This window comes from Ictidomys tridecemlineatus, chromosome 7, assembly GCF_052094955.1.
Source record: "Ictidomys tridecemlineatus isolate mIctTri1 chromosome 7, mIctTri1.hap1, whole genome shotgun sequence".
Lineage (NCBI taxonomy): Eukaryota > Metazoa > Chordata > Mammalia > Rodentia > Sciuridae > Ictidomys > Ictidomys tridecemlineatus.
The window spans coordinates 56,273,334-56,293,207 of NC_135483.1; positions in this window are offsets into that span (position 1 = coordinate 56,273,334).

The following is a 19,874-nucleotide window of genomic DNA, read 5'->3' on the forward strand; positions in this document are numbered from 1 at the left end:
ATAAAAGAGAACTTACATGAATTACAAAATTAACAGTCATGATTTTGTCACTTGGGATTTTCATAATTAGAAAAACACATTTGCCAATAGGATGATGAGTATATATTGCAATTTTAAATCATCTTGTTATGCATTTATTTGTTAAGAGAATAACATCTTTTCTTTCTCTTTTTTAGATACATCAATTATTATAGAAACTGTAGATAGTTGGTATAACTGACAGAAAAGCAAAGCTATTAAAAATTACATTACATTGGTATATAAAGCTTTAAAAATTATCCTTCCATGTTTCACAATTAATACAGAAAAGTTAAGCTGACCACCAGCTTTACAATGTAAAGTCAACAAGCCTGATTCTCTTCCCCTGTCCCAATATAATAAAAACATGATTATATTCCCCATTATATTATATTTCCCACAAAGGGATATCAGATATCTGATCTTTGCAAACTTATAATAGTGGTAGAAAGGAAATAAATACATGTTTGCACATATCTCATTGAAGAATCTGCCCAGCAATATCTCCCAGGACAAATTTTACCTTTAGCCCTAGAAGTGGGAAGAACCAAAGAACGGAGACAGGAAAAAGCCAAAGAAACCCTCTCTGGGCAGTCCCTAAGTTTCTGATTTTCTATTCCAGGTGAATATTCTTAAGCTCCAAAAGGGAAAACTTCCACTGGATTTGAACTGCAGCACCTCTGTGAATAGCTCTTATAATCTATAAAGACATACTTAACATAAAAGTGATAGTAGAAAATATGTGATAAGAATCTGTTAGGCAATCTGAGAGATCTTTGCATGTCCTTGTGTTTATCCTTTTTGTCTCCACTGGTAGTTTTCAACAAGATTGAAAATGCCTACAGTAGTCCACTGAATGTTCCAGAACTTCATGGCTTTCAACCCATTTATGGACAAAGTCAGTACCTTTACCAAACCAAGAAGACCATTTTTTAAACTTACTCTTTCACTGTGTTTGATATCTGTTTTTCCTCAAGGGTTATTTAACAAGTCCACCAAGTCACAGGCCAAATTGTAACTCCTGACTGACTTTCTGCTTTTGGTTTTTGGCCTCTGTTCCAGACTTTCAGCATGGGAGAAATAGAGATGGTATCTACAAACACTTACTTTTCAAGTAGGGGAGGAAGGAAGGAAGGAAGGAAGGAAGGAAGGAAGGAAGGAAGGAAGGAAGGAAGGAAGGAAGGAAGGAAGGAAGGAAGGAAGGAAGGAAGGAAGGAAGGAAGGAAGGAAGGAAGGAAGGAAATTTGTAATAAAAACCATAGCCTTCTCTTTATTTCTTTGGTCAAGAATCATGGAAATATCCTTTGACAATGAAAATGAAACTAAGATGTCAAACAACAAATACGATCCTGTGTATGATAATTTGAAATATATGATATATATGCACATAGTTTGCATCATATCAAGTGGTAACTCTGTTCTCAAATTGTGTGGGAAAAGTTTTCAGGACAGGATGAATTTGTAGGACTTGACTACCTCCCAAGTTATTATGATGATAAATTATAGATTTAAAAAGAACATAGAACTAAATGGAATTCACTTGGCTCAGTTTAAATACAGTTTTTTCTTTCTCCTAAAATATTATATCCCATGTTGGAATAAAAGCCCTAAAAAATGTAACTGAAGTCTAGTTTCTGAGTGGGTTCTACTTAATTTAGATTTTACCCCAGGTCTCAGCTGAATTTGTCCATCTTTTGTGACTCTTCTTCTGCCTTTACTCTTGGGCAGTTAAGTAAAGAGAAAAGATAGGCCTAAATGCATTACTTGGAGAATAACATTTGCCATTATTATGCTTGCAGCTTTTCAGGTGTGTTGGTATGTAAGATCTTGTTAATCCCATAAGCAATTATACTCTAATGTGTAAGAACTACTGCTTTTGATTCCCATTCTGTTTTGCCTTGATTTAAACCAACATAATTAAATTTTCTTGAAGTTGCTAGTTTAAAAAAAAACATGTGAGGGGTCTTCTGAAATTTTGTTTAGTCATTATTTTAGTAAACACTGATAAAATGCTGATAAAAGGTCAATACTTTTCTGGGCTGTATAATCCTCCTAACAACTTCTGAAGTAGTTACTAGTGCTCTCCCAGGTCTATAAATGAGGGACCTAATATATAGTGGAAATAACTTCCTAGCACCACCTTGTTGAGTAGTAATGGAGCCAGGAGTTGGACCCAGATACATGAGAAATTTTGTTTTCAAGATATAGAATCATCATCATAATTATCTAGATACTAACATCTAAATTATATGTAAACTTAATACTAGAATTTATGACTCTTAATGGTATTACCAGTAGACCATGCTACTCAAATCAATTTATTACATTGAAATTTTTCTCACATGATTCAAGAAAACTCATAAGAAGCTTTGGGTGGTAAACAGAACATTTGGAAACCATGGCAACTGTTTCTTAATGTTCTTTCTGCCATTCTCTTTTTTCTTCAATTTAGCTTTCAACCAATACCAGAGTTGGCTTTCTGGACACAGGTCTTCATCATGCCATTCTCTTTTTAAAACCTTTTATTGCTCTTCACTTCAAACACAACAGAACTTCACCATTTAGCTTGGGTGACTGTATCATCACAAGTCATGGTTCTGAATCATGCTCTTCTATCACTCTCTTTTTCTTTTTTCTTCTTAATACCTCGGCCAAAAATTCCATTAACCATTCTTTTTCTCACCAGCATACTCTCCATCTCTCTTTCTGCTTAGCAAGTTTCAAATCATTCAACACCTAATTTAAATATTCTCTCTCTCTCTCTCTCTCTCTCTCTCTCTGTGTGTCTCTGTCTCACACATAGACACACTTCTTTAACAACTATCTACTTTTTAAAATTTTGATCACTTTCATGAAATTTAATTGAACGCATTTTATTTCAAGAACATGAGAGAATTGGTCACTATGTACAGCATAAGTGTCTGAACAACTTTTTCTAGAAACGAATTTCAATTGTTTCATTCCTTTGCGTTTTTCACAGTGCCTATCAATGGCACAAAAAATGTCCAAAGAGTATATCTGATACATTTTGAGTGATTAAGTGAATCTGTCCATCCAGTTGACCCCAGTTCTGTGGAAGTCAAGAATAAAATCACTTTCTTAATTATGTCATCCTCACGTGGCCATCATGTAGGGTTCACACAGATTTGGGGGCCAGTCTGCTTTCCTATTTACTACCTATGTGATCTTAAACAAATTAATTAAGCTAGTGCCTCACCTCTTTCAACTCTAGGAATAATTAGAAGAGTTAAATGAGTTGATGTGTATAGAGTGCTTAAAAGTGTGCCTGGCACAGTCACTGTGCCAAACGGGTTAGCTGAGAATATTACATGGTATGAATTCTATTTCTTTCTATACTTACTTCATGCCCATTTGTGTCTGCCACAAGACTTCAAGAAATAGATATTGATTTTATCTTATGAGCAAATGTTGGGGTAGTCATTCACATTATACTTTCCCTTCACAGGATGAAAAGAAATCTCTGGTATCTTTTCCTTAATCCCTACAATACTGGCCACATTTTTATTTTCTTTCTTTGACATTGCTTTCTATTTCTATTTTCATGTTTGTTTTCAATGCAAAAAACACCATGATATTTGCAAAAAGACTATTTTCTTTAATATTTTCATGGAGAAATGTGCTGCAATTATTCATCAGACTTCAAACACAGGTACATTCTCTGTCTCCAAAATCAAAAACTACATACATGATAGTGAACTAAATAGATCTGAAAAAACTGACAAAAGTAGATATTTAATAGTCATATTTCATGGATCAAAACTTATACCCCATCTATCGTGAAAATACATTCCATAGCAACTGTTTTCTACTTCTATCATTGTTGATTCTTTGTAGATGAGGTCTTGAACTATTGAACTTTTCATGAGGAAGAGCACTTTTCCCATCTTGTATTTCAAAACATCTCTATCAAGACACAGACAGTAACCTATACTTCTCTTTCTCACTTCACTTCTACTTGTTTGAACTTTTTTACATTTTCTTTCATTTCCTGACCAGATTGCTTTACTTTTCTGGTGAAGAAAGATTTTCATTATAGTTTTTGGATAGACATTTGTGACATAAAACCAAATCCAAAAAGTTCATCACATATCCAAACAAATCTGACTTTCTCAACTTGTACTCTTCAGAAAAAAAAAAAGTCAGCTTTGGATTTGTTTCTTACTTGCAAGTATCTGAAACGAATTGCTATTTTAATTAAAAGAACAGCATATTGAGATATTTATATTAATTATGCTTTTATTTTGCAAATTTCTCTATTTAAAACATATTGATCTTATATCCTCTTTCAGATTGTTCAAGTATTATAAGTTCAATGGCATGAATTCATCTGTTTATTGCATCTGCTGACTGTTGCTCATGGTGATTTTCTTGTGAGGTTTGCAATCTAGCAGTGTGGGCTCAATTTGTGCTTGGTTTTTAAAGTAGTATTGGACTCCAAAATACTGTAGGTTATGAAATGAAGTTTTGAAGCCTGCTTTTGCTGAGAGGACTATGGGATTTCAGTGATTTCAGACTGAGTTTTAAGGTTGGTTTCTGAGATCATGTGTCTTGCACCACCCAGGTAGTACAAACCTAGACCTACGTCAGCAAAGGATTGAGGCCTTCTATTCGAATTACACAGAATGCTTGTTTTTTTTCCCAGCACAAGTCCCAGATAAATGATGAGTTTGTTTACATTTACTTGGTTAATAGTTTGATATTTTTTTTCTAAACAAATAGGCCTGGAAGTCCTTGGATATTTTGTTGTTTGCACAGGATTCTCAGATTATGCTTTGTTGAAAACAGGTGTTTGTAACAAATTCTCTGAAACCCATGTGGTAGGCCTTGGTATTAGCTTTCTGTGACCTCTCTGATTCCTTTATTACTGTTTTTTTCTTTTAACATTGGGGATTTCCCTGACTTTTAATTTTGTGTGTACTTTAAAATCATTTATTATGTTTTATCCAATTCACTTATGCTTATTCAAATAGGAAGCCAAAATTCTCCTTGCTACTGTTTGAAATTCTGTAGCCTTCCCTACTAACTGTTAGTAACCAGTTTACCACAATGCCAGTAGGATTCCATAACAATACAGGGGCTTTCTTATAGCTCAGTCTCTGCATCAAATGTCTATGCACATCTCTTCTGCATTGGTTAAATTTAATGAATTCAGCAATCATTTGCCAAAAATAACCAAAAGCAATTTTCTATTGTCTTTATCCCCAAAGAATGGCTATAGAATGGGGGAAAAATCATAGCATAGACATCTAAAAGTACTGGCAGCATGGTAGAGTAAGGGGAGGAAAAGGATTGTGTGGAGCTCCTAGAGGAGCAAGAGGTCAATGTCTCCATAATAGGTAGAAAGATTTGGAGCAACTTTCTCATCAGAAAAGAAAAAAAAAACTGTAATGACTATTAATGACTAAGAGGGAAAATGTAAAATTTTCTTCATATTTTTTGTAAATACCATTGGTGCCTCATTCAGAGGAAGATCTGTGACCTGTTTATAGGTAACATTTCTCCAAAGATAGAAAAAAAAATCAAGAAACAACTTAACCAGATAGTTTCTTGTATAGATTATGACTTCAAATCTGGACAGAAAAATAGATAATTTGTTTAATTTTATCTAGGATATAACATATTCCTTGATATGAGAATGTCATTATTCAGCTTCTCATAAGCAAGTATTACAGAGAACATTATTAGCTATACACATATATTTTCTAATCATTAATCTATTTGGAATATTATGATCCCTGGTAGAAAAGATATAATTGCAATCTGGAAAAAAGAATGGTTACCACACAAGATGACCCTGAGGAAGTGCCTCTTAAACTAATCTTTTCAGATTAGTTAATGGTTCAGAGCACCTAAAAAATCACTACTGAAATTGAGGGATAAGGTGTGGCTAGAAAAGCCAATGTTTCTAAATTATCTACAGCAATCTTCGTCATTTGGAGCTTCAGTGTTTGCAAGTTCTTCTATTTCTTAAAACCCATCTGCAAGCCCAAAATTAATATTAGAGCCCTTCTATGGCCATTCACGGACACACACAAAGGGAAAAATTTGAGTTGCATGTTAAGCACAGCCACATCTGAGGCTTTGCTTTCTTGTTTTAGCTCATGCAGTGAGCAAATATACTTTTGATAAGTGTAGTTTATGCCACACTTTTTACATTTTGTACTTTCTGTTGGTGATCTCACTGTTTTAAATAATCCCCAAGGGTAGCGCTGAAGTGCTGCTGTCTGGTGTCCCTAAGTGCAAGAGGCTATGAGGAGCCATACAGAGAAAATATGTTTGCAAAATAAAGTTCATTCAGACATGGATTCTAGAGCTGTTGGCCATGAGCTCAGTGTTAATGAGCCAACAGTATGAAAGACACAGTAAAAGAAAGAGGAAATTCAACCATCTGTGTGTAAGGCTGCCCTGGGAAGTACTAACATAGTACCCATAGTAGTACCTATAGTGTGTCATGAAGATGAAAAAAAAAAAAAAAAGGAAAAGAAGCTAAATTTGTGAATGTTTGAGGATGATAATAAGAGAAGTGAAGTGGATAGTATAGTTGTGAAGTTGAAAGCCAAAGAAATTTACAGTTGCATTTCCCAGGGTCAGTAAATGTTAAACCCCAGTGTTGGCTGTGTCTGCATTTGCAATAGGCGACAAAGCATGAAAAATATTAAAACTGCAGACAAGGCAGGTCATGCAGAGTAGGAGGAGGCTGTCGTAGAATTTCAAAACTATGTGTTAAATGTAATTCAGGAAAAGTTTCATATGTAAGAACAGATTTTCAACATTGATTTACACTATCAGGATGTTGGCAAATGAACCTATACAATGCAAATGGCCTACAAAATTTCTGCCTTTAAATTATTCAGTCACTGTGAAATTGATTATTTGTTAGAGACATGTATTAAATAAGGTGTCTATGAACAGAAACACACTTAAAGTAAGGTTATGTATTCACCAGTTAACCAAAATATTACCAGAGATTTACAGGGACCTCCACTACAAGCAAGGGTTTAGTATTTGTTAATTCAGTGTTTGCAGTAACTTCGTGGAATAAAACTATTGTGAATATTGTAATATAGCTATTTAATCTAAACTATTATAACCCATGGGTAGAGAGTAATTTTTGCCAATAATATTCAAATGGAAATAACATATTTGAATCTTAAAACCAAAACTCAAATTTAAGGAAGATGTCAACATGTGTAACTACCAAGTATTAGAACACAACACCATTCACTTGTTCAAAGCAATTAAACTATTTTCTTTTTATTATTTATTTACTTATTTATTTGGTACTAGGGATTGAACTCAAGGGCACTTAACCACTGAGCCATTTCCCCGCCCCTTTTTTTTTTTTTTTGTATTTTATTTAGAGAAGAGTCTCACTGAGCTGTAATTAAGCTATTTTCTAAGAGAAATTGGTCATATATTCAACTCACCTGGTAATTGGTATTTCACTGTTTCATTCTCACATTATCATTTATTTCATGAACTATTAAGATCATTTAATAACTATATTTTATTCAGTTTTCTATGACAACAGCTATAAAACTTTAATTTACTTAGGTGGTTATATCTGTTTTTCCTAAATCATATTTCTAAGAGCAGGATCCATGCATTGCCTGTTTTAGGATTCCTGCTGCCTAACACAGTATATGGTACCTAGTCAATGCCAAGCAAATTCTTATTGAGCAAATATTTTTAAATTAATAAATGAAAAAAAATGTAATTCATAATTTCAGAAAAAGATAATAGATTTTTTAAAAATCATAGCCAATGCTCAATTTAAATTTCCCTGTGTATTTCCAAGAAATTAATTCAGGATAATATTAGAGGAAGTGTTTTTAGAACTATTTTGATTACATAAATAGTACCCAGATGTCTATTAGTGGTAAAATAAAAAACTGAACATTAGAATAATGTGCTAATAAAAAGCGTACAATGGCCACTCTGCCATTCCTACTCCCCCACCACCATGTTTATATGAAATAGCTGACAAAGATAGCTAGAACTAGAGAAGTCATCTACAAAACTCATACACGCATACAGATGCACAGTGTTTTTCTTTAGTATTTATGACATAACCCAAATGCTGATTTAGGAAGTATCAGATATCCAAAGACAGAGTTTTATTTTAAGCCACATCCCCCAAGATAATTCACACATACATTCTTCCTAGACTGTCCACGCTGTCTGCAGTCTTCTCAAACTAAAATGTGTTTGATATTAAGGTTTTCCAATCAGTGGAGACATTATTATGACTATATTTACATGACCTTTGCATTCTCCATTTCCTGTGAAAGTTCTGGGGAATTCATGAACCTGCCATCTCAGTGCACTCTAAAATATTTGCTCCAAAGAAAATGTAATTTTATAGTTCAAGAAATCTCCACATTGAAATAAAAGGTAGATACTTATCACAACTCGGAAGCTGTTAATGGAGTGCATCCAGAGGTTAAAGAGGCTGGGAGAAGCCCTGGGGAATGTTCATATGTCAAGAATTCCAAATCATTGGCAAGCTGAAAGGAACAGCTTATAGCTTATTCCACAGCTTGGATACAAACCAGTAAAAAGATGATCTGCATTGCAGGACCCAGGCCAACAAAAGGATGTCACCATTGTATTAAAGACAAAAACTACACAAAAATAAGAAAATGTCCCATGATGCTTTCACATCTACTCAAAAGAAGAGTACAGCACAACATCAAATGCTTATTAGTAACAGCAAAAGAAACACACAGGAAACTATGTTTTTTAGTCTGGCTTAAGAGAAAATGTTTGCCATTTTTACTTACTGACCCCCTCCTTTAAGCAAATTTAAAAAAATTATAACCTCAACACTTTTCTAATGAATTCATTATTATAAAGGAGAAAAAAAGGAGTTAGAAACTTTAAACTAGGTCACTTGGCCTTCTTTCATATTGTTTCCTCCAGACTCAAAACATTTCATTCCCCAATAGCCAACGACCACGTAGATCAGAAAACCGAATGCAGGCAGACCTGAACACAATATTCTGTATGGTTTTAGCCTTCTTCCAGACATTTAATGGCATCTGCCTATTATAGGAGGTTACTCTACTTTCCATCAATAACTCTATTTTCCACAAGCTTACAGTGGAGTTAGTTCAGAAGTTGAGGGGTTTGGGGAACATTCAGAATGTTTGCAAAAATAACCTCTGCATACAGACAACAGGATTTTAAATGTGATTATTTTCATAAAGCTTACTGAACACCAACCCTGGTCTGAGCAAAGCAATAAAATAATATGAGTGCTAAAATATTGAGGAGAGTTTTTGTCTATGAAAATGGCTTCTGACATTATTATTGCTGTGTGTATATACATGACTGCATGACCAATGTGATTCTGCAACCTGTACACTCAGAAAAATGAGAAATTATACTCCATCTGATTCAAATGTATGATATGTCAAAATCATTTTATTGTCATGTGTAACTAATTAAAACAAATAAAAAATTTTAAAAAAGAAAATGGCTTCTGATATGAAGGTGTAACTGTGCCGGTTGGCACATCTTAAAGAGAATTAAGTAATTCAGAGAATAAGTATCAGTAAGCACTGGGGAGACAGATCATGAAGGAATCAGACTTTCAAAGATGTTTGTGTAGAAAGGAGAGATTATGCTTCTCCTTGAAAGAATAACAGGAATAAAAACTATGGAGAGAATATGGAGAAAAGATATTGGAGGATGTGTGAACTAAGATTCAGAAACAGTGAGGATATCAGGCACACTAGGAATTCTGGGAAGAACTATCCTTGCTGGACAGATGTTGGTGGGAAGAAGAGAAATGGAAATATGGCAGATAAAAACTGCAAGATATAAAGATAGATGATAGATAGATAGGTAAAGAATCAATCATTCATTCTTTCACTATACCCAACAAAATATTTTCAAATACTGGTTGGCACTGTGTAGGCAAAGCTGTCTCACTAGGACTGGTAAAATAATTGAAAGCAATTGAACAGGAAGAGCCAAAAGAACAAGTAGAAAAACCATGGTTTTAAGAACACACAAACAAAAACCAAAACCTGGGAATTTCATTCCTTAGGGCAGTAACCAAAAGACTATGGACTGGTTTTGAGAATGTGAGTTCAAAATCTGAGCCCTGGGGTGTGGGTTCATGCCCCCAGGCCAGGAGTACAAAGGATAAGAGTCTGTGTTAAGAGTTTAGGTTCTGAGTAATAAGGACATTTGACCAAAAAGGGTGGGCTACAAGAGGTCAGAATAGCATTATGAGGTATGAGTAATACATCGAAGGAGGCAGCAGTGCCCTTATGTGAAAGTGGTTCAGAAATAGCCCCAGAGGCCCTATACAGCCTTCAGCAGTGGTCGGTCTTTACCCTACAAGTGTAGAAAATGGAAGACCCCTGGATGAGATAAGGATTTTGAGTGAACAGAGAGCAAGGTGACTTCCAATCCCAAACATCCACAAATCTGGTGGAATTCTTTTTATCTATCTAGATATTCTGATGTCATATAGACATACTCAGGACAATTTCAGTTAGGGGACTCTTGGGTCATATCTTCTTGATAAAAATGTTTTCCAGCCCCATTCTTAAGACTCAAGCACAAATTCCATGATTCCCGGAGCTTTCTTGAGAAATGAAGGCACTTTACTCAGGACTGAAACTTCCTCATGTCAAGGACCTTTGAAGAATTCTCATATTCTTGGCAAATTGCTACAAGGCTTTGCAATATTTTTTCCCTACCCCATATTAACTCCCAAGGAAGCATTTTTAATAATGTCATCGATGGATTTTTATGACTTTTTCAAAATGATCAGATAAAATATCATGTTACAATAGTTCTTCTTAAAATTATGTTCCACCATTTGGAGATTCGTAGGTTTTTTTCAGAAACACAAAAATTTTCTTCAGTGAGTTAGAGGAGTGTGTACTACTAGGTCTATTTTAAATATATATAAGTGTGCAATGGAAAAAGAAAGAAATCAAAAGAGTATTTTGGGAATCGAGACCATGTTGCTAAAACTGGAAACATTTCATAGATCAAGAAACGTTCATCAGCAGCGAGCTTGTGAATCTAGATTTATACATGGAGCTTTCTACCCTCCCACCACTATTTATAAGTTCTATCTCAGAATACAAACATCAAAAAGAACCCCAATTATTTAAAATTATAACTTTTTATTCTAGAATTTTTCTGTTGCTCATTATTTCTTTAAATCAGGAAGTTAACTCTTGTGTCTAAGAGTTAAAGTAATTGCATATCATGTCAAATGTCTTGTGTTGTTCCAAGAGGAGTGCTACAAACTTCATTCTAAACACAAGAGTTATGCTAACCTACCAAAAACAACAATCAAAATTTGGAAGGAATATCAGTCATTCAAGTCTTGGTTGAATAGATTTAGGTTCCTAGAATTTAAAAAGATCACCTGGAACTTTTAGTTAAATAATTATTTTTTAAAATGTTAGGTTTAAGGTCATCACAATAAAGAGGTCATACTTCATCATGATCTTCATGCAACAACAAAAACATTCTTTCTATGAAGCTTCACCATTAGATTTGAAGCAGCCCCATGCTGTAGTTGAATAAGCACAAATGATCTTGGCAGGATATGAGACAAAGTGGTGCTGCCAGACAACAGACAGCGTGCATGACACTTGGGAGCCAGGACAGCACATTTGCTACTAGCATCTGCAGGACTTTGGCCAAATCACCTATACTTGCTGGATAGCCTCATGGGCAGTCATTTGGAAATGAGTTATAGAGACCGAATACTTTTGAAAATCCATTTTTTTATGTTTTCACAACCTGTTAAGCAATAAATCTTGCAAGTATGAGAACCAAAACTTTGAGGCATGGGCTCTCAAATTAGTGTCTATGCCTTGTCTGTGGCCATTCTTAGCACTGAGAATGGTCCTTGATGGACAGCTGAAAGGACCATCTGGGAGAAGGAAGAACACAAAATTTAACACGTGCCTTCTACACCTGTGGCCAAGAACTGGCTACACCATTTTCACAAACATGTTTCATTCTCATAACCACCTGTTCTTGTTAGTATTTTGATTATAATCATAAGATCATTCATTGTTGAACAAAGAGACAGAAGAGGCCAACGAAATGATCTGATTTTATCCAGTAAAAAGAAAAATGTGATCTGAATTTGTTGTCCAGGCAGTTGATAAATATATTCAGTACAATATTTTGTTTCTTTTTGCCCCAATGTAATTGATTTGAGATCAGAACACTTTGGAAAGAAGAAATTAAGATGAGTTGAGAAAATAGATGTGGTTTTGAGCTGTGTTCTAAACTTTTGCTCTCTGTTGGATCTCTTCTGAAACCACAGTAAACCAATCATCTGGCATCCTCTGAAGGTCTCTCTTGGGTCAGCAGAGGCTCCTGTACAGCTGTCTGTTTCTGGCATATAACAACAGGGGCTGCTCCACAGTGGCCTCAGAGCTGCTGCTGTAGCTCCGAGTGTCACTGTGCCAGCACGGATTTCCTTTATCTCTTTTGCAACTTGAGATGTTCCAAATCGTACTCCATTTCATAAGCTTTCTTGACCTACGGTTGGGAGGAAAGAGGAGGAGGTGACCTACAGGGCTTTGTTTTGAAATCCTCCTTGCAGCTTTTACTGAGCCAAATCTGATCTTAGATATCTCCAAAATTGTTATCTTTTCATGAATATTGCAGTCTCTGCAGAATGTGTCTTCTATATTTTTGGTGGGATTTCAAACCCATTTGAGAATTATGAAAATGCTAGAAAATTTTCATATGCCTATAGTCTCAAAATTGTACTCAAGATCGATCAAATGTTTAGCAAGTTAATACCACAGTGGAACTGAAGTATCACCAAGATGATTCTAGAGGTTAATAACTTTTTTCTTTTCTTTTTTTTTTTTTGTGGTGCTAGGGATTGAATCTAGGTCCTTGCACATGAGAGGCAAGCACTCTACCAACTGAGCTATATCCCCAGTCCCTGAGGTTAATAAATGTTTAATTGTTTACAAAGGTCATGTTTAAACCTTACAGGAACTTAAGAAACTCCATACAAACCTCCAACACCAAGGTGAAAACCACCAGCCATTGCTTCTCCACCAGTATTCAACAAGTTTCCCATCTGATCCCCTGCTATGATCTGTTCAAACAGCAATCAGAGTCCCTTTTGTAATTCTAAATCAGATCACACCCTTCAGGTGCACATAGTTCCTTAGGTGCTTCCCAAAATATTAAGAACTAAATCCAGACTCCTTTCCCAAGCCTACATATCAGCCCTACCCACCTCTCCAATCCCATCCTGCTACCTTCATGCACCAACCTCTAGCCACAGTAGATTTCTTGCACCATATGGGAATGTCTGACTTAGTAAACACGTTTGCTTGTAGGATGGTACCCCGTCCTCTCAGAGTACTTCCTCCAATCTGGTGTTTCAGCTGCACCTCTGGAAGGTCATTGGGACATTGTATAATGCCAACTGCCTCTATGTAATGCAGCACCTATGCTAATGAGTGGATTCCATAGTTGTGAGTCTACTCCACACATCCTTTAGTTCCTCATCAAATGTGATGCCATGTGGAGCTCCATGTCCATGTATCAGATAGTCCATGATTTCCCAGATAGTGATTCTAGCTGATGTTCTATAGGTAAGAAAGGGAAACTCATTGCCAGAAGTATCTGTCCTCTGGTGAGAAGTTTGGTCCTTTCATGTTGGAAAGAGTCCACTGTGGAAGGAGTCCACTAAATGCCTGGTTGATCTTCTCAAGAGATTAGGCCATCTCTGGGGTTTGTGTTGGTCACTGTTGCTGACATTTAGAGGAAGCTAGTTCAGATGAGTACGTGGGAGTCAATGTTGTTTGGTTCACATTTGACCTCTACCTCTACCATATGTAACTCAATTCATCGGTCCACCATCCCATTTCTAAGAAACCAATGACAGAGACCAGATAATGTCAAAAGTCTGTGTCAACTTTTCTATTGATTTTTCAATGTCTCTTCTGGTGGGTACTTTTCAGTGGGAGTTAATGAGTGAACATATATTTCACATGCCTATACTTCAGACCTCCTTTCTCCAATCTTCCATTCCTTTTCTTCTCAGATTCCTGAGCAGACATTCAGGCCACTGGCCAATGGGCAGGAGCCTCTGCATAGTCTTACCTCTGGACACTTATCCATCCACACAAGGTAAATAAATAGTTGTGCTGCTCACAGTTCTGCCCATGAGAACAGCTCCACTCAGCCTCATCCCTCAATGGCCCAGTAAAGCAGCCATTGTCCATTCTTATCTAGCACCCAAATAGGAAATCAAGCTTAGGCTTTCCTCTCCTCTTTCATCTGGTTTCATGGGACCCTCCTTCTCTCTACCATATGGACACAGATGTAGGCAAGAGGAGTGACAACCGTCCCACTGTAGGAGGTGACAGGGGGACTGGACTACATGTCCATGCTCCCGGTCCTGCTCCACTGCAGTCCAAAATTATGTTATTTAATCTTACAAAGGAATGCTTCTGGGTCCAGCTGACTTGATATGAGGGATCCAAAAGAATACAGATCATGGGTAGTTCCAGATACATAGTCACCTGGTGCTTTATAGGTAAGTATTTCCTGTCTACCAAAGTTCACAGACATGTCAAGAGCTATCCTTCGAAGAGTATATACTTCTCACCTATAGATGGCATGGCTTGCTTCTTCCAGAGTCCCGGGGCCTACATTGTGATTCTTATTCTGGAACTTTCCACAAGCAGCAGCCTACACCTTTGCTCACCACTGACATCTCTAATATCAAAGGGTATGCCAGGTCATATGCCCAAATGACAGGAAGTGGCACTGCAAGCTGGACCTGCTGCAGCACCCCTTCCTGTGTTCCACTCAGAACTGGCAGCATTCTCTCTCACTGAGTACAGGGGCTGGAGCAGTATAACTAAGTGCAGAAAGTTTTGTCTCCAGATCCAAAAAGGACTATGAGGCATTTTTCCTTTCTTTGTGGTAGAAAATACTAGATATAGCCATCTGTCTTTTATTTGGGAAGATACATGCTAGCATGTCACTGTCCACTGGACTCCTAAAAACATCAATAAAGTAGCTCCTCCCTAAACCTTCATGGGATTTATATTCCCCCACCTGTATTAGTCAGCTTTTCGTCATGACCAAAATACTGAAAAGAACACCTTAGAGGAGGAAAAGTTTATTTTGGCTCATGGTCCATGGTTGGGAGATGCCATTGTTCTGGGCCCAAGATAAGGCACAGAATCATGGTAGAAGGACAAGAAGAAGGAGCACTGCTCAGTTCATGTAGCCAAAAAAGCAGAAAAACCAAGGAAAGGAGCCACAGAGAAGATGAACACTTCCAGGGAATGCCCTCAGTGACCACCTCCTCCAGTCACATCTCACCTGCCAACAGTTACCAACCAGTTAGTCCATTCAAACTAGAATGGACTCGTCTGGTTAGATTTTATTGTCTAATCATTTCCCCTCTGAATATCCCTGCACTAACATGGGACACTGTGTTATTGGGGGACACCTGATATCCAAACCACAACCTCACCCTACAGTGCATATATACCCAAGGCCTTCAGTGTAGTAACCATCTCTTTGTTGTCCTATCCAATCACCAATATGTTGTTGATATGGTGATTCAGTGTTTGATTCTGCCTGGTATTCAGACAATCCATATCTCTTTGTGCTTTGTTATGGCAGAAAACAGAATAGTTGGCATAATCCTTGGGCATAATTGTAAATGAAAATTTTTCATTTGAATATAAACTGTTTCTGGTTTTCTGTTCTAATTGGAATGTAAGAGAATGCATTTGTCAAACAATGGGTACATAATACATACCTGAGGCCTTATTAATTTGCTCTAGTAATAATACCACACTCAGTATAGCAGAAACAATCAGAGGTATCTCTTGGCTAAGTCTGTAGTTATGTACAGTTGTTCTCCAGAATCCACCCAGTTTCAACAGTGACCAGATTGTGAGATTCATAAATATATGATAGAGACCACCACTTTTAATGGTTTCACAAATCTGTGCCATTTTCCATAGGATGCAAAACATTTTTTGTTTAATGTCTTATCAAGAATGGGGAAGCTATTTCAGACATTTTTACTCTGGCAATTCATAATCCAAAGATTGTGGCTCAAAATGTGGTTGATCTTCCACTTCCAATTATGTGGTCAATGATGATAAATGACCATTCGTTGGGGCCATGGTCTCAATGCATACACTTTGAGCCACAAATTACCCAGGCAGGACTCCATTTATTATTTGGGCCTTGGAGGTCTTCACACTAACAAAATAGCTATGATTATCAAAATATCATACATTACCCCATTAAAAATATAAATTTTGTGGCTTTATGTACCAGTTAAAAATTAATTTTAAAAAAATAAAGGGTCAGGCTGATGCTTGGGGTCATTGGATAGATGTCAATGTCAACTGAGCCACTGTTTCTAGTAGTGACTGAAATATCTGATTGATTTCATCTTTTCAATGTGCAATCACTTGGGTAAATGAGCTGTGGACCCCTTTGAGGGGAATGAGGAACTGTAAGTACATACTTACTGTAACATTCCAGGGTCCTTCCTCCTCCTGTCAATGCTCTCCAGATCTGAACATTGGTTTGAGTCTTGAAACTAAGCAAGTGATCTTTACTTTTTATTGGAGTGACAACTCTCAGCTTCCTGCTTCCCTAATCTTGTTTTTATCTTTTTTCCCCTTTTAATCATAATGTAATGCAACAGCATGTGTCTTTAGATGCTACATGCTCTATTATAATCATCTCAGTAAACCCTGAGGGTCCAGTCCTGTTGGCTGCTCCTCTGGCACTGCTGGTCATTAAAGTAATTGCAGCCTCCTAGATTTTAGTGGTTAAGAACCTGGTCTCTCTTACTTGGAGGCTATAGCATCCCCATGGATATGAGTAATCCCAGCTGTGAGACTTTTCTACTGTCATTCCTGCCCTCTAGAAAAAGCCACCACCATCATCCTTAGTGATGCTGGTGCCTCTCTCTAGCAGAGTCAGATCACCCTTTAGTTGTGACCCTGAGAGAAGGAGAGAAGGAGGCAAGTTTGGGTGGAAGTGTCCTAGAGTGCTATGCAGACTAAGAAATGTTTAGCAAGAATGTTGGTAAATGCTTGAACCAAAGTCGAACATCAGAGGAGTCCCTCATCTCTACAGAATAAGTTTGCCTTCATACCTCTGCCATGTTTAGCCATCAACTGGGAGTATCCCAGAGGAGGATAGCCTTGTACAAATAGAATTTCAGTGCACAAAATGGCTTTGGGCCATTTTGCCTCCTGTAGTTAGAGATCTAGGCATGTACTCTCCTGGCCACCACACAATGTGAGCATTTCAATAATAAGTTGCATTAATAAATTGTAATATGTTGATTTCATGTAATGTTAACAGGGCAATGAAAATCAACAGGTTACTGCTACATGCACTACCATGGATTAATCTTATAAACATAATGATAAATAAACACAAAAGAATGATACTAAGTCCTCTTATGTTCCAAGGCAGATAAAACTAAACTATATTGGTTCTATTGGGATAGTGGTTACTTCTGGAAAGAAGGATTGGATACAATGCTAGGGACTGGGTGTATCTGGGACTTTTGAAGTTCCTGACTATTCTATTTCTTGATCTAGGAAATAACTAAGCAGATATTTATTTAATGATATTTGTTAATCTGCATACATGTTACTTTTACTCTTTTCTTATATATTTTAGTTGGCATTTATTTAAATGAACAAATATATAATAAACCCCTAAATCTCAGCTTTCACAAAAATTTGCTCCAAAAATTTCCTAATCAATGTGAAGTTATTGATTTTAGTATTATATTTTTAAATTTTTTATTTGTTTTAATTAAACATGACAGTAGAATGCATTTATGCACTTTGATATATGATTCATAGATGGGATATAATTTCTCATTTTTCTGAGTGCATGTTACAGAATCATATTGGTCATGAAGTCATATATATACATACAGTATTAATTTCTGTTTCATTCTATTATCTTTCCTATCCCCACATCCCCTCCCCTTCCCTCCCATCACTTCCCTCTACCTAATCTAAGGTAACACTATTCTTCCCTAGTGCTCCCCACCTTATTGTGAATTAGCATCCGCACATTAGAGAAAACATTCAGCCTTTGGTTTTGTGGAATTGGCTTATTTCACTTAGCATGATATTCTCCAACTCCAACCATTTACTGGCAAATGCCATAATTTTACTCTTCTTTAAAGCTGAGTAATATTCCAATGAGTATATATATACCACATTTTCTTTATCCATTCACCTATTGAGGGACACCTAGGTTGGTTCCATAGTCTAGCTATTGTGAATTGAGCTTCTATAAATATTGATGTGGCTGTGTAACTGTAAGTATGCTGATTTAATTCCTTTGGGTATAAATCAAGGAGTGGGATAGCTGGGTCAAATGGTGGTTCCATTCCAAGTTCTCTGAAGAATCTCCATACTGCTTTCCATAGTGGTTGCACCAATTTGCAGTCCCACCAGCAATGTATCAGTGTAACTTTCTCACTATATCCTCACCAAAATTTATTGTTGCCTATATTCTTGATGATTGCCATTCTGACAGGAGTGAGATGAAATCTTAGAGTAGTTTTGGTTTGCATTTCTCTAATTGCTAGAGATGCTGAACAATTTTTCATATATTTGTTGATCAATTGTATTTCATCTTCTTTGAAGTGTCTGTTCAGTTTCTTACCCCATTTACTGATTGGGTTATTTGTGGGTTTTTGGTGTTAAAATTTTTGAGTTACTTTATATATCCTAGAGATTAATGCTTTATCAGAGGTACATGTGGGAAAGATTTACTCCCAATCTGTAATGCTCACTCCTTACTTTATTAATTGTTTTCTTTTCTGAGAAAAATCTTTCTAATTTGAATCCATCCCATTTATTGATTCTTAATTTTACTTCTTGCACTTTAGGAGTCTTGTTAAGAAAGTCAGATCCTATGCCAATGTGGTGAAGATTTGGACCTATTTTTTCATCTATAAGGCATAGGATCTCTGTTCTAGTGCCTAAGTCTTTGATCCACTTTGAGTTGATTTTTGTGCAGTGTGAGAGATAGAGGTTTAATTTTATTTTTTCTACATATGGATTTCTAGTTTTGCCAACACAATTTGTTGAATAGGCTATCTTTTCTACAGTTAATGTTTTTGGCATCTTTGACATAACCATATTTATGTGGGTTTGTCTCTGTGTCCGCTATTCTGTACCATTGGTCTACAAGTCTATTTTGGTGCTAATGTCATGCTGTTTTTATTACTATAGCTCTGTAGTATAGTGTAAGGTCTGATATTGTGATGTCTCCTGCTACACTTTTCTTGCCTCTGGTTGCTTTAGCTATTCTGGATCTCTTAATTTTACAAATAAATTTCATGATTGCCTTTTCTATTTCTATGAAGAATGTCATTAGAATTTTAATAGGAATTGCATTAAATCTGTATAACACTTTTGATACTATGGCCATTTTGACAGTATTAATTCTGCCTATCCAGGATCATGGGAGATCTTTCCATCTTCTGAAGTTTTCTTCAATTTCTTTCTTTAGTATTCTGTAGTTTTCATTGTAGAGGTCTTTCAACTCTTTTTTTAGATTGATTCCCAGGTATTTTATTTTTTTTGTGGCAATTGTGAATGGGACAGTTTTCCTAACTTCTCTTTCAGTGGACTCATCGCTGAGGTATAGAAATGTGTTTGATTTATGGGTGTTGATTTTATACCCTGCTACTTTGCTGAATTCATTTATTCTAGGATTTTTCTGGTGGAATTTTTGGATCTTCTAGATATAGAATCATGTCATCAGCAAATGATGGTAGTTTTGAGTTCTTT